Source organism: Adiantum capillus-veneris, chromosome 14 (genome assembly GCF_014529385.1).
Source record: "Adiantum capillus-veneris isolate H3 chromosome 14, ASM1452938v2, whole genome shotgun sequence".
NCBI lineage: Eukaryota > Viridiplantae > Streptophyta > Polypodiopsida > Polypodiales > Pteridaceae > Adiantum > Adiantum capillus-veneris.
Window position 1 is genome coordinate 31,509,326 of NC_140944.1, and position 13,583 is coordinate 31,522,908.

Genomic DNA, 13,583 nt, shown 5'->3' on the forward strand with positions numbered 1-13,583 from the left:
GCACCAGAATCGACAATAAAAAGTGATCCATCGCGTACATGAAGTATTCTGTCTGGAGCAACTGAACATAGGACGCAGCTTGTTTTTGGTACAATGTTGTTTCGATGTTCAGTAGCATATGCTCTATTCCGATCTGTGTCGAATCGACGCTCATAGCACATATGAGTGGGATGATCAGATCGTCCACAATATTCACAAGAAGAAGAAGAAGAGTCTCTAGATAAACGTGGTTGTTTTGTGGTAATATTGTGTTCTTCATCATATTGACGTGCCCAACAATCATCTTCAGTATGGCCATTTTTGTTGCAGTAAGAACATTGCTTATTAGGAAATTTGAGACGAGAGAAAATATTACCGCGACGGCCACCTCTGCGGTTTAGGGTTTCGAGAGAAAATATTACCGCGACGCCTTCGAGCATAAAAAGCCCGTTCCATCTGTTGTAACTCAGTCTCCTCGTGTGAAATCATAGCTGTATCATGACTAGCATTACAACGTTCTTGACGTTGAGAGTATTCAATTAAATACATGCAGGCTTGGTCGAAATCAAGACCATCTTTATTAGAGAGAATAGTAACAATGTTATCATAAGAAGAGTCCTTCACCGTGTCAAGGAGAAGTGTAATCAGTTGCTTTTGTGGAACAGGATCACCGGCAGCAGCAAGTTGATTAATAACAGATTTGAAAGATTCAATATGTCCCGTCATGGCAGTACCAACTTCATATTGTAACTTGTTAAGCAACCCTCTCAAATAAAGTATTTCTGTGACAGATTTCTTTTGAAAGTTTGCAATAAGGTACTTCCATACGTCGTGGGAAGTAGGCAGTTCGTACATATAAAGCAAAAGGGAATCAGTAAGAGCAGAAAGAATATACCGACGAGCTGCTTTATCACGTCGTTGCCAATCCGTATAGGCAACATTCCAATCTTCAAATATAGGTCCTTCAGTGATAAGCACGTTATCATTATCCGTATCAACAGGCTGAGGCGGACAAACACAATTTCCAAGAACAACATCGGAGAGTTCATCGCCTTCAAGAATTAACAACATCTTTGCTTTCTAGCCTGGAAAACCTTGACCTTGGAAAGGAGGAACAGAACGATGGCCAGAAGGAAAGCCGTTGACGAGAATATTCATAGCCATATCTTGTTGCGAGAAGAAGTATAAGATAAGATCGCAGAATTTGCACACCATATATGGTGAAGGCCGCAATTGAGAATGAGAGAGATATGAGGACTGCGTTCTGTCAACGATAAACGTAAGAAGGATGCTCAAGGAACTTCCAAAGATGTGAGAGACGTCACCCAAAAAGGGCATGGTAAAGGAGACGTTAATAATAAAAGAGTCCTCAAAATAGAGTGGCGTGAGACGCAAGATTGACGGCCACAATATGAATAGCAAAAAGCTAAATCTTCTCGAAAAAGTTAACGCCAAAATAAGAAAAACGATCGCGGACGCTTCACGAAGAAGTAGGACGAAGAAAGCTGCGTCAAGCTCAATTGCAGTAAAAACAACATAACTTTCTGCTGCGAACTCCGATTGACGCAAACCTAGAACTCAAATCGAAGAGCTCGAGGAGACGAACAAGTTTTGGATGATAATTGCCATTGTGCTACGCTCCATCGCGCCTTTCCCATTTCTCCAAATTTTTAGCAGAACAACAAGAAAAATTGAGATGAAGTTCAGGGTGTCATCAACAAGAAAACGTAATCAACAATTAGATTGATTAGCAATAAACGTCACACAAAACACTAATCATATTCTTCTTAACACAAAACAACCACAGTTAACAAGAATCAATGCTCAAAAATAAAATTTGTAGCATTTTTTGAGTCTTACATGCAAATCGCATACACATACTGTTTTGTCACCATGAATTGAATCGGCGCATGATCGTTACTGCTCTGATACCATGTTGAGATGTAGAGAGAAAGAGAGAGAGACAAGACAAGAGACACACCATATACGCTCCCAAAGACTGATTCATATTGAGGACAAGATACAAATATATAGGTGAGACCAAGTTGAGTAGAGTGAGCCATATATAGCTCCAACACCTCCTTCCATGGTCAGTACTATCACACCATATCCATCTATTGACAAAGCCTTCTCTGGTTTGCGGTCGTTGCCCTGTAGATTGACTTGATGGTTGCCCCTTTTCTTCTAGCCTTGTAAGCTTTAACTTGAGCTCTTGCATTCCTTTGACAATATCATCTAGGATGGATTTTTCACTCTTTGGAACCAGAATTACAGGCTTTATAGGACTCTCGGAAACACTTGGGGATTGAGTAGGGTTGACTATCATCTTGTCTCTTCATCGTTGTCGCTTAGCTAGTAGTGAAATGGCATCTTCGACCTCATTCCAATCAGTCTTCAAACCTTGTTCCGCATCCTTATCCTCAAGTAGTATCTCTAACTTCTCTTGAATCTCTTTACCTGCGGCTTGCAAAAAGAGCTCTGTCTTCTCCAAGTTTAGGGTAGCCTTTTCAGTTCTTGAAAGTTGATCATAATGGCGTTCGAATTCCCTTAGTAGTTCGGTATTCGAGAGCCCCTCTTTTGGCCGAACTACTCACTCTAAGAAAGTCCTCTTTGTTACCCTTTCGGAGTCCTCCATGAAATAATCTTCCTTCAAGGCTAATTTGAATGCTTCCCGAGTTTCCCCATGCTCATTTGTAATTCCCCTTACATGCTCTCTGATCTCGGGAACCAAAACAAGTTCAAAACTTTGCATCATCTCTGCTTCGGGCACTCGATGAAGCTCCATCTCCTTTACATATCCACAAAGATACTTTGTTACATCTTTAACTTTAAATTGGTCCAATTTCTTCACCACAGATTGAAGCGCTTTGGTTGAGGAAAGCTCCCTTGTTTTTGCAGCTTGCTGCTGCTGCATAAACACTGCAAAAGCTTGAAACATTTGCATTGTGACTGGATCAAACCGAACCCCCTGTTGCTCTTGTTGTTCCATAGCTTTAAAGCTTTGATTTGAGAACTTCAATGAAGTTTTTGAACCCTCACCCTAGCCTACTTCGCTTCGGGTTCACCAAAAACGTGTCAGGAAGTGCGTAGTTCGACTAGGAAAGCGTCGGGCCTCTGACTGTGAGGATTTGTAGAAAAATCAAGCAAGGCGTAGACGATTTGAAGCCAAAAACACACTAAAAAAGAACCAAACTCCAGCCATGAAAGCTCCACTTTGAAAAAGAACCAATACTAACTCAAAACTCTTGTGTGTGTGAAGATTAGGTGTAGCCTCGCTCCTAATTGCACAGATGTAGTGCTCATTCGACCTCTTAAAAACCCTAAATTTACGCTTTGATTCTTCGTCATGATAATTTTATGGAAGCTTCAGTACTTCATTCGAGAATCCCAAGTAGTTATTTGAGGAGGGGAAACCCTAATTGGAGGCCTCACAGTCTCAACCATGTAGTGGAAGCAGCACGGGATTGCACTAGCACCCTGTAGAGGAATGGCTGTATCTCCTTGCTCATGTGCTCATTCTTGGCTCTACAAATTCCCACAGAACTTGAGCAACAACACCAACATCGTTGATGTGGCATTTTGAGCTATTTTGGGTATTTTGAGGCTATTTTTAACCATTTTTATCCCAAAAATGACACTTTCTGTCCGTAAAAAGCCCAAACGAGTTGGAAAAAATCCCTAAAATTGTGAAAAAATCCCATTGGGATCAAATTTCATGTTGCCCTCTTTTTCCAACTTGGTAAGCACTTTGGACACGTCTTTTGCGCCAGCGCACGAAATCTGCTATTTTTTGCCGAGATTGCCCGCATTGAACTTTCTAGGCAAAACCAGCGTGCCACTTCCAAACACTTGACATTTGTACATTCCCAAAGCAAATTAGGCATATATTTATGTGTAAAAGCAGTCCATGGTACTGCGTGTAGGGCCTCGCCCGCCCGGCAAGGTATGTACACGACTGCAACCGTGACATTCATTTTCACATATATCACACTATATACATTGTAGCATTTGGTCCCACACATCATACACATTAAGAGTGAGGTAAATACTTTAATTTCACATTATGAACGTGCCATCGCACGACAGCGCTGGAAATTTTACATGATACTGATGGTTTTTCGAGGCCTATACGGACGCGTATATCGAACTCTATTCCGATGACCAAATCTGCAATTTTTTTTTTAGGCAGAGAGGGCTGGGAACTGAAGCTTCTTATATTGCACAAACAAAAAATAGACCTCTCTACCCAGAGGAAGAGTGCACAAGCAACCGTACTCCACCTACAAGTTGATGCTAAAGAGCGGGTGTATACATATTAGCAAAACTGTCGAAAGAACAAAACCACAAAATCAAAAGCTTAATCATGACAAGTTCTCAAAAGCATAACCATAACATCGACTCCCAAACCGTAGGCACAACGTCATAAAGTTTTTATAGCCATAATTAAAACATGATTCAAAAATTGCAAAACCATAAACATAACACCATAACTTGCTTGTCATGCAATAATCATAACAACCATACCATCATCGCAAAACCATAACCATAATCATAATCTTATGGCCAAACCATAACTATCACATGATTTCCATACCATCACTGAAAACCATAAGCATAACTTGATTGCCAAACCCTAACCATACCATGATTGCCATACCATCATTGCAAAACCATAACTATAACTCGATTGCCAAACCATGACCAAAACCTATGTGCCATACCATAACCATAACCTCTGTGCTATACCATAATTGCAGAACAAATTATAATCACAAACAAAATGTAAAACCATAAACATAAGCACTAAAAAACTGTACATGCAAACAAGCACTGAGTAAAACTGTATCAAAAAGACTAAAGATGCAAAAAAGATTGTATGAAGATGACTGAGTAAGACTGTATCAAGAAGACTGTCATGGTAATGCTTCCCAGTCATCGTCCTCTCCCTCCTCCTCTAGCTGGGTCAAAAGGACCACAAGTCCATGCTTGTACCCATACTTCTCCTCTCGGCGTGTCGGAAGGCGCTTCACAGCAACTTCCTACAAAATTATGGTTTAATCATGAGATGAATCTTCAAACTTCGTATATATTTTCAAAAATGCAAAGCATACGTATAATACTTACAAACTTATGTCGAAGTGTGTCGTAGCCTTCAATCCCAAGATGTGATGCTCCAACAGACTCCAAACGTGCTTTGGCTGCATCTCTTTGCTGTTGAAATCTGTATGGATTGTCTTGTGTCTCTCATGCACTCCCCGTCCACTCCTTTGCGTCCAACCATGCCGGCTTTGGACTGTGAGCATTGTACCTATATCTCTGGGATGAAATTGGAGCAATATCTACTTGCGGAGTTTGATCTATTGTCTCTGGACCATGAGATCGATAACTCAAGTCTTATAGTTGCTCTATTGGAAAGAGAGTGTGATTGCATATGTACTTGTCATGGATTTCTTGTTTTCGAAAGATATGATGCTTGCAATGCGCACAAGGACACGCCATCCTATTGTCCATATTTTATTTACCAATGATGCGACAAATAATTAAAACACTCTATTTGTTATAGCTACACGCTACTAGCTACATGACAATACATAACAACCTCACATTCTCTCGCTAGGCCCAATCCCCGCACACATCGGTCTAGAGGTGCACGGAGATAGGACCACATGGTAATAATATTGTCTTTATTGGTCAATGACTATATATTAAGGTTGTTGAAGTTGTGTGCACTTTTGAAGTCCAATTGTGTTATCTTACTTCGTTTATTAAATTTTGTTTGCATTTTGAATTACACAAGGCGCTTTTGAAGTTCAATTACATTTTTTCAACTATTTATGCTAGCTCTAACAACCTCACATTCTTTAGCCATGCCCGATCCCCGCACACGTCGGTCTAGAGGTCGACGAAGATTAGGAACACAAGGTCAATGACTATATATTAGTGTTTTTGAAGTTTGTGTGCGCTTTTAAAGTCTAATTGCGTTAGCGCTTTTCAAAGCTATAGCCTAAACCTAGCCTATAACCCTTAACCTAACCTAGCCTAACCTATAACCAGATTAAACCTAACATATAACCTCACCTATAACATAACCTAATCAAAGTCCGTTGCGTTTTTTAAAGTACACAAGTCATTCTTGAAATCCGTTTGCGTGTTTTCTACTTTTTGCCGTTAGCTCTAACCTAACTTATAATCTAATTTAACCTATAATATAAACCTAACTTAGCCTAACATAACAAAAAACCTATAACCTAACTTATAACCTTAACCTAACTTATAACTTAACCTAACCAAAGTCAGTTTGCATTTTTAGAAGTACATGAGTCATCTTCAAAGTCCGTTTGCATTTTTTCTAGTATTAATTTGTTGCTAGCTCTAACCTAACCTATAACCTTAACCTAACGTAGCCTAGCATAACCTAGCATAACCTATAACGTAAACCTAACCTATAGGCTAACCTAATCGAAGTTTGTTCCTGTGTTTTGAAGTACATGAGTCATCTTCGAAGTCTGTTTGCGTTTTTTCTACTATTAATTGGTCCCTATCTCTAACCTAACCTATAGTCTAGCTTAACTTGTAACCTAAACCTAAACCTAAACCTAACCTAATCGAAGTCCGTTTGCGTTTTTTGAAGTAAACGAGTCATCTTTGAAGTCTGTTTGCAAGCATTTTTTCTACTATTAAATTGCCGCTAGCTCTAACCTAACATAACCTATAACCTAAAGCTAATCTATAACTTAACATAATCGAAGTACGTCCGTTTGCGTTTTTTCTACTATTTGTCGCTAGCTCTAACCTAACGTATAACTGACTCAATCTTGCATGGTGAATGGTGTGTCTTCTAATCCAACCATTGATGTCAAGGTGTTATCTTAAATAGATCTTCCTTTGATGAAACCTTGTTGGTGAGGAGTGATACCCTTATTGAGAGAGAGTGAGAGAGAGAGTCTTTGGGAAATTGACTTGACAATAATTTTGTAAGCTACTAACATCATGATTATGGAACGCCAATGTTTCATTTGCGAGCATCATTTTTTTCAAACGAAACCTATAACCTAAACATTAGTTAACTTAACCTATAACTTAACCTAACCTTTTACATATATACAACCTATAACCTAACCTAACCTAACATATAACCTAACATGTTGCCTAAACCTAACCTATAATTAATCTAGCTAACCTAGCCTATAACCTATAACTTAACCTAACCTCTAACTTAGAACCTAACCTATAAGTTAATCTAGCCTAATTGGGTTATATAACCTAACCTAACCTAACCTATAACCTAACCTATAGCTTAAACCTAATCTAGTTTAACCTATGACCTAACCTAGCCTAACGTATAACCTAACTTATGACCTATAACTTAACCTCTAACCTATACCCTAACCTAACCTATAACTTAAACTAAACCTAACCAAAACCTACAACCTAAACCTCATCAACCGCATAATTTCAAAAACGACATAATTCAAAATGAAATTTCTTCAAAACAAGATTTTTTCAAAGCATAATTTTGAAACAACATAGTTCCAAAACAACATGAGAAAATGGTAGCAAAATTTAATAACATAATTCCAAAGAATAATTTAGAAATAAAATAACCCCAAACCATAATTTCACAACACAAACCATAATTTCAAAACAATTTTTTTGCAAAGCATTATTTCTAAACAAAATGGCATAAAAATTAAAGCATTGAAAGTCTAAAGCATGAAATTTTATTTTGTCAATTTGAATACATGATTGCAACCGAGCCACGATATGGAGCCATAATAGCCGAGGATTATCATGTAGTTGGTGAGCATTAACAACAATAGCATGAACCTGTGCTTTAAAGTTTGGATGGTTGAGCACTGAATTGTTGATGATTAGAGGTGTGGAGTTACCAAACTCATTTGAAGAAGATTTCTCCGTTCCAGATTAGAAAGAGTAAGAACCAGAGGAAAATGATTTGATAATGTTGTTGCAACATCCACAAACATGTCATCATTATTAGGTATCCAATCAACACCAATGTAATAGATTCTGTCAGTCGTGGACCAAGAAGCATTATGAGATAGAAAGTGAAAGGTAAAGCTAGTAGACAGTCTAGAAGCCAATGGCCAAGCATCCTTAAGATAAGCTTGAGTTTGAAGGTGTGTCTAGGAAGGAGTCTCAGGGACCGCATGACAGAGACCAAGGAGGTAATATGGTCACTTTAATGTCGTACCATATAAAAATCGCCCCCAATTATAAGGCCTTGAATCCAAGTGAGATATCCTAGCCATTGCCAGAGATGAATCCCTTTACGAGAAAGATAATCTGCATCACTTTTCTAAGTCATGTGCACCTTTAGGGTAATAGGTATGGATGCTTTAGTTTTTGATGTGGAATATTGTGCTATCACCAAATCAATAGCATCTAGGGTGTTCGGGGATGGAACATCTTGCAGCACCTCAAAAACATTGGGGAGGTGTACCCAATGATATGTGGCTTAGCCCTGAAAGTTCGTTTGGAGAGCTGAAAGTCATTACAATCGACGAGAATTTTTCCCTTGTTGATAGGGCGGGAGTTTATAGAAGACCTTTCATGGCTCCCATCGTGTGATTTTATGTGTGAAGGTGGAATCTGCTGTGAGCGAGTTTGGGTGTCCAAGTGGAGCAGATTTCAGAGCTATTTTGTGGTGTCCATGGTGTTGGAGCTATATATGGCTCACTCTACTGAACTTGGTCTCACCTATATATTTGTATCTTGTCACGTCTCTTGTCTCGTCTCTCTCTCTCTCTCTCTTTCTCTCTACATCTTAACATGGTATCAGAGTTGTAACGATCACGCACCGATTCAATTTATGGTGACACAACAGTATGTGTATGCGATTCGCATGTAAGCGTTGATTCTTGTTAATTGTGGTTGTTTTGTGTTAAGAAGAATATGATTAGTGTTTTATGTGGCGTTTATTTCTAATCAATCTATTTGTTGATTACATTTTCTTGTTGATGACACCCTGAACTTCATCTCAATTTTTCTTGCTGTTCTGCTCAAAATTTAGAGAAACGGGAAAAGCGCAATAGCTCTTTTCATCCACAACTTGTTCGTCTCCTCGAGCTCTTCGATTTGAGTTCTAGGTTTGCGTCAATCCGAGCTCGCAGCAGAAAGTTATGTTGTTTTTAGTGCAATTGAGCTTGACGCAGCTTTCTTCGTCCTACTTCTTTGTGAAGCGTCCGCGATCGTTTTTCTTATTTTGGCGTTAACTTTTTCGAGAAGATTTAGCTTTTTGCTATTCGTATTGTGGCCGTCAATCTTGCGTCTCACGCCACTCTATTTTGAGGACTCGTTTATTATTAACGTCTCCTTTACCCTGCCTTTTTTGGGTCACGTCTCTCGCATCTTTCGACGTTCCTTGAGCATCCTTCTTACGTTTATCGTTGACAGAACACAGTTCTCATATCTCTCTCATTCTCAATTGTGGCCTTCACCATATATGGTGTGCAGATTGTGCGATCTTATCTTATACATCTTCTCGCAACAAGATATGGCTATGAATATTCTCTTCAACGGCTTTCCTTCTGGCCAGCGTTCTGTTCATCCTTTCCAAGGTCAAGGATTTCCAGGCTGGAAAGCAAAGATGTTAATTCTTAAAGGCGATGAACTCTCCGATGTTGTTCTTGGAAATTGTGTTTGTCCGCCTCAGCCTATTGATACGGATAATGATAACGTGCTTATCACTGAAGGATCTATATTTGAAGATTGGAATGTTGCCTATACGGATTGGCAACAACGTGATAAAGCAGCTCGTCAGTATATTCTTTTTGCTCTTACTGATTCCCTTTTGCTTGATATGTATGAACTGCCTACTTCCCACGACGTATGAATGTATCTTATTGCAAAATTTCAGAAGAAATCTGTTACAGAAATACTTTATTTGAGAGGGTTGCTTAACAAGTTACAATATGAAGTTGGTACTACCATGACGGGACATATTGAATCTTTAAAATCTTTTATTAATCAACTTGCTGCTGCCGGTGATCCTGTTCCACAAAAGCAACTGATTACACTTCTCCTTGATACGGTGAAGGACTCTTCTTATGATAACATTTTTACTATTCTCTCTAATAAAGATGGTCTTGATTTCAAGCAAGCTTGCATGTCTTCAATTGAATACTCTCAATGTCAAGAACGTCGGAATGCTAGTCACGATACAGCTATGATTTCACAAGAGGAGACTGAGTCACAACAGATGGAACGTGCTTTTTATGCTCGAAGGCTTCCATTTCAATGAGGAAACCGCAGAGGTGGCCGTCGTGGTAATATTTTCTCTCGTCTCAAAATTCCTAATAAGCAATGTTCTTACTGCAACAGAAATGGCCATACTGAAGATGATTGTTGGGCACATCAATATAATGAAGAACACAATATTACCACAAAACAACCACGTTTATCTAGAGACTCTTTTTCTTCTTCTTGTGAATATTATGGACGATCTGATCATCCCACTCATATGTGCTAGAAGCGTCGATTTGACACAGATCGGAATAGAGCATATGCTACTGAACATCAAAACAACATTGTACCAGAAACAAGCTGCGTCCTATGTTTAGTTGCTCCAGATAGAATACTTCATGTACGTGATGGATCACTTTTTATTGTCGATTCTGGTGCTACAGGAAATATGACATATCAGTCTAAGTGGATCCATAACTATTATCCACTACCAGTTCAACGTGTTGTTTATCTTGCTGATAATACTACTTGTCAAGTAAAGGGTATTGGAGACTTATATCTTGGTACCTTATCTTCTTCCACTCGAATTTTGGGAGGAGTATTACAAGTACCAGATCTTCAACGTAATATTCTTTCAATTGCTAGACTTGTTGATCTTGGTCTGTTTGTTGGATTTAATCATACCAAAGGCCGAATTGAGAAAGATGGACAGACTATAGCTACTGCTCGTCGAAACGGTAATTTGTTTGAAATCTCTCTCAACGATGCTGTAGCAAATATTGTAACTGCTCCAGGTGATCATGATTGCAAAGTATGGCATCACCATTTTGTTCATGCTGATTTCTCAAAACTCCTTGATCTTGAACGTCGTGATCTTGTTCATGGCATGGATCTTAAAGCCCATCCCCATATGGGAATTTGTGAATTTTGTACTCTTGGGAAACACAATCGTAAACCCTTTCCTCTTTCAAATACTTCTGACAATGGCGGTCAACTTGTCACAAATCAACCTTATGCTAACTTGATTGGATGTCTTCAGTTTGTTCGCATGAACACTCGTCCTGATATTCTGTTTGCTGCTAATTATCTTGGACAACATCTTTCATTTCCTTCTCTTAAGCATTGGTCAGCTGCAAAACGTGTATTGAAATACTTGAAAGGCACTATAGATTTTGGTTTAGTCTATCGACGACAACTCGCATCGGATTCTATGCAATATCTTTCTCATTTGGGTTAGACAGATGCAGACTGGGCAAGCTCACATTTATCTATGCGATCTACTAGTGGAAATTGCTTCTTTATAAATGGTTGTCTTGTTTCTTGGACCAGCAAGAAACAACATTGTGTTGCAGTTTCTACGACTGAGTCAGAATATGTTGCAGCATCACTTGCAGCTCGTGAGTTGATTTGGCTTCGACAAATGTTGGTTGATATTGGTCACTCTCCTCTTTCTAGCACACTCTTGCGGTGTGACAACCAAAGTGCTATTAGTCTTGCAAAAGACTATGTTCAACATAATAAGTCAAAGCACATTGCTGTCCATTATCATTATGGCAGGTATGAAGTACGCAAAGGAACCATTATGGTTGAACACTATCCAAGTGGCTAGATGATTGCAGACATTTTGACCAAAGGCCTCAATGAGTCATGTTTCATCCTCTTGCGCTATCGTGTTGTGACACGTACATAGTGGGAATGCATGCTACAAGATCTATCTTGTAACTTTTTATATACATAATTATCATTCCTATAATGTACATATGCATATTTAAGTATAATAATAAGCCTTCTATCTCATCCTATTTTTTTTCTCAAGGGAAACCTATCCTTACTTTACCATCATAAAATACTATGGGAAAAGCTCAATAGCTCCGCCTCTTTAACTTGGGGCAAAAAGCATTGATTCTTTATTTCTACTATCTCATCATCATCTCACACCCTAGCTAGATCCTATATCTAGGATAAACTCCAATATATATATATTGTATGTATTTTTTATACTTTTCTTATATTTCTTTTTGAATAGCTACTAAGAGGGAATCAAATCCTAGTGGGACACTAGGTGGCATGATTTCAAAGATACACTTATTTTAATGCATTATTGCAAGCATGATTACAAAACTTTGTCAAGGAGCAATGTCATGCTTTCATATGGCATGAGCTGTCCTTTGGAATTAAATGAAAGTTTAGGCGAAAGGGACCAAGGGAAGACTTTTGCTACCAGAAATGGATCCTATTTTGATGAATTTTTTACACAAAGTTCCAATCCGAATTGGAAAATTATTTTAGAATGAAAATAGTAGCTAATGAGCTGAAGTTTCTGTCCATATTTTTACTTTTTTATTTGGAGCCACGGTTGAGGAGATATGATCAAAATACTGGACCCTAGTCTGCCCACATCATGCAGGGACAGCTCATTTCCAACTTTTCCAATTCCTATTCACACTGGCTCCTCTCTTCTTGTGTAAACCCTTGGGTTGGAAGAAGTTAATCTTACATTGTCAGGGAAAAAGTCTATGTTTGGTGTCAATGAAGTGCTTATTGTAGGGCACATGTGCGGGCCATATGGTAGGAAACCTTGTCCAACAAAGGTAGATGCCATCCAAAGAATGAACGAAACGTGCACTACCATCACTGAGGTTAGAAGGTTTCTGGGAGCATGTGTCTTCTATGTTATTTGGATTCCACATTATGCACATGTAGCTGATCCTCTTTATCAGCTGCTTAGAAAGAATCAAAAGTTTAAATGGACAGAAGCACATATAAAATCCATGAAAAAGCTAAAGGAGTTACTCCAGTCAGCAACGACTTTGAGGAAGGTAGACTATGAGTGTCAAAGGCCAGTGATTGTGACAGTGGATACCAGTCCTACAGGGATTGGATGGGCAATAGGGCAAGATGACAAAGAAGGACACAGGTATGTGGTAAGATTTGGAGCAAAGGTACTAAGTGCTCGCCAAAGAAACTATCCACACATAAAGAGAGAGTTATATGGAGTATGGTTACAGCCTTGAAAAGTGGGAAAGAGTACCTAATTGGTGCATGTGTGGTTGTAGAAACAGATTGTGTACCACTTCTTGGGATGATTACAAGCTGCTCAACACCAGACATTGCTATGTTGCGGTGGATTGCCTACATTAAGTCCTTAAATCCTGAGTTTAAGCACATTTCCGGTAAAGACAATACCGTGGCAGATATGCTATCAAGGGCAAGGTATGAAGATGAGTCACAAATGATTGATGAGGGAGATGATGTAGGCACAAAATTCTATTCTATCTCTCATGTCCAAGGTAACAATGTCTGCATGACTAATTCACTTGAATTGTTCTTGAAAGATCTTTATGAAGGTGATTGGCTTTCTATTGGAAGGTACTTGAGTACTCTAACAAAACAGGATGATT

The 13,583-nt window shown here is 38.9% G+C and overlaps 1 pseudogene; it reads right to left on the reverse strand.

The window, feature by feature from the left end:
* Positions 1-13,583, reverse strand: part of LOC147442175 (endochitinase B-like) — a 194,878-nt pseudogene that overhangs the window by 12,964 nt on the left and 168,331 nt on the right.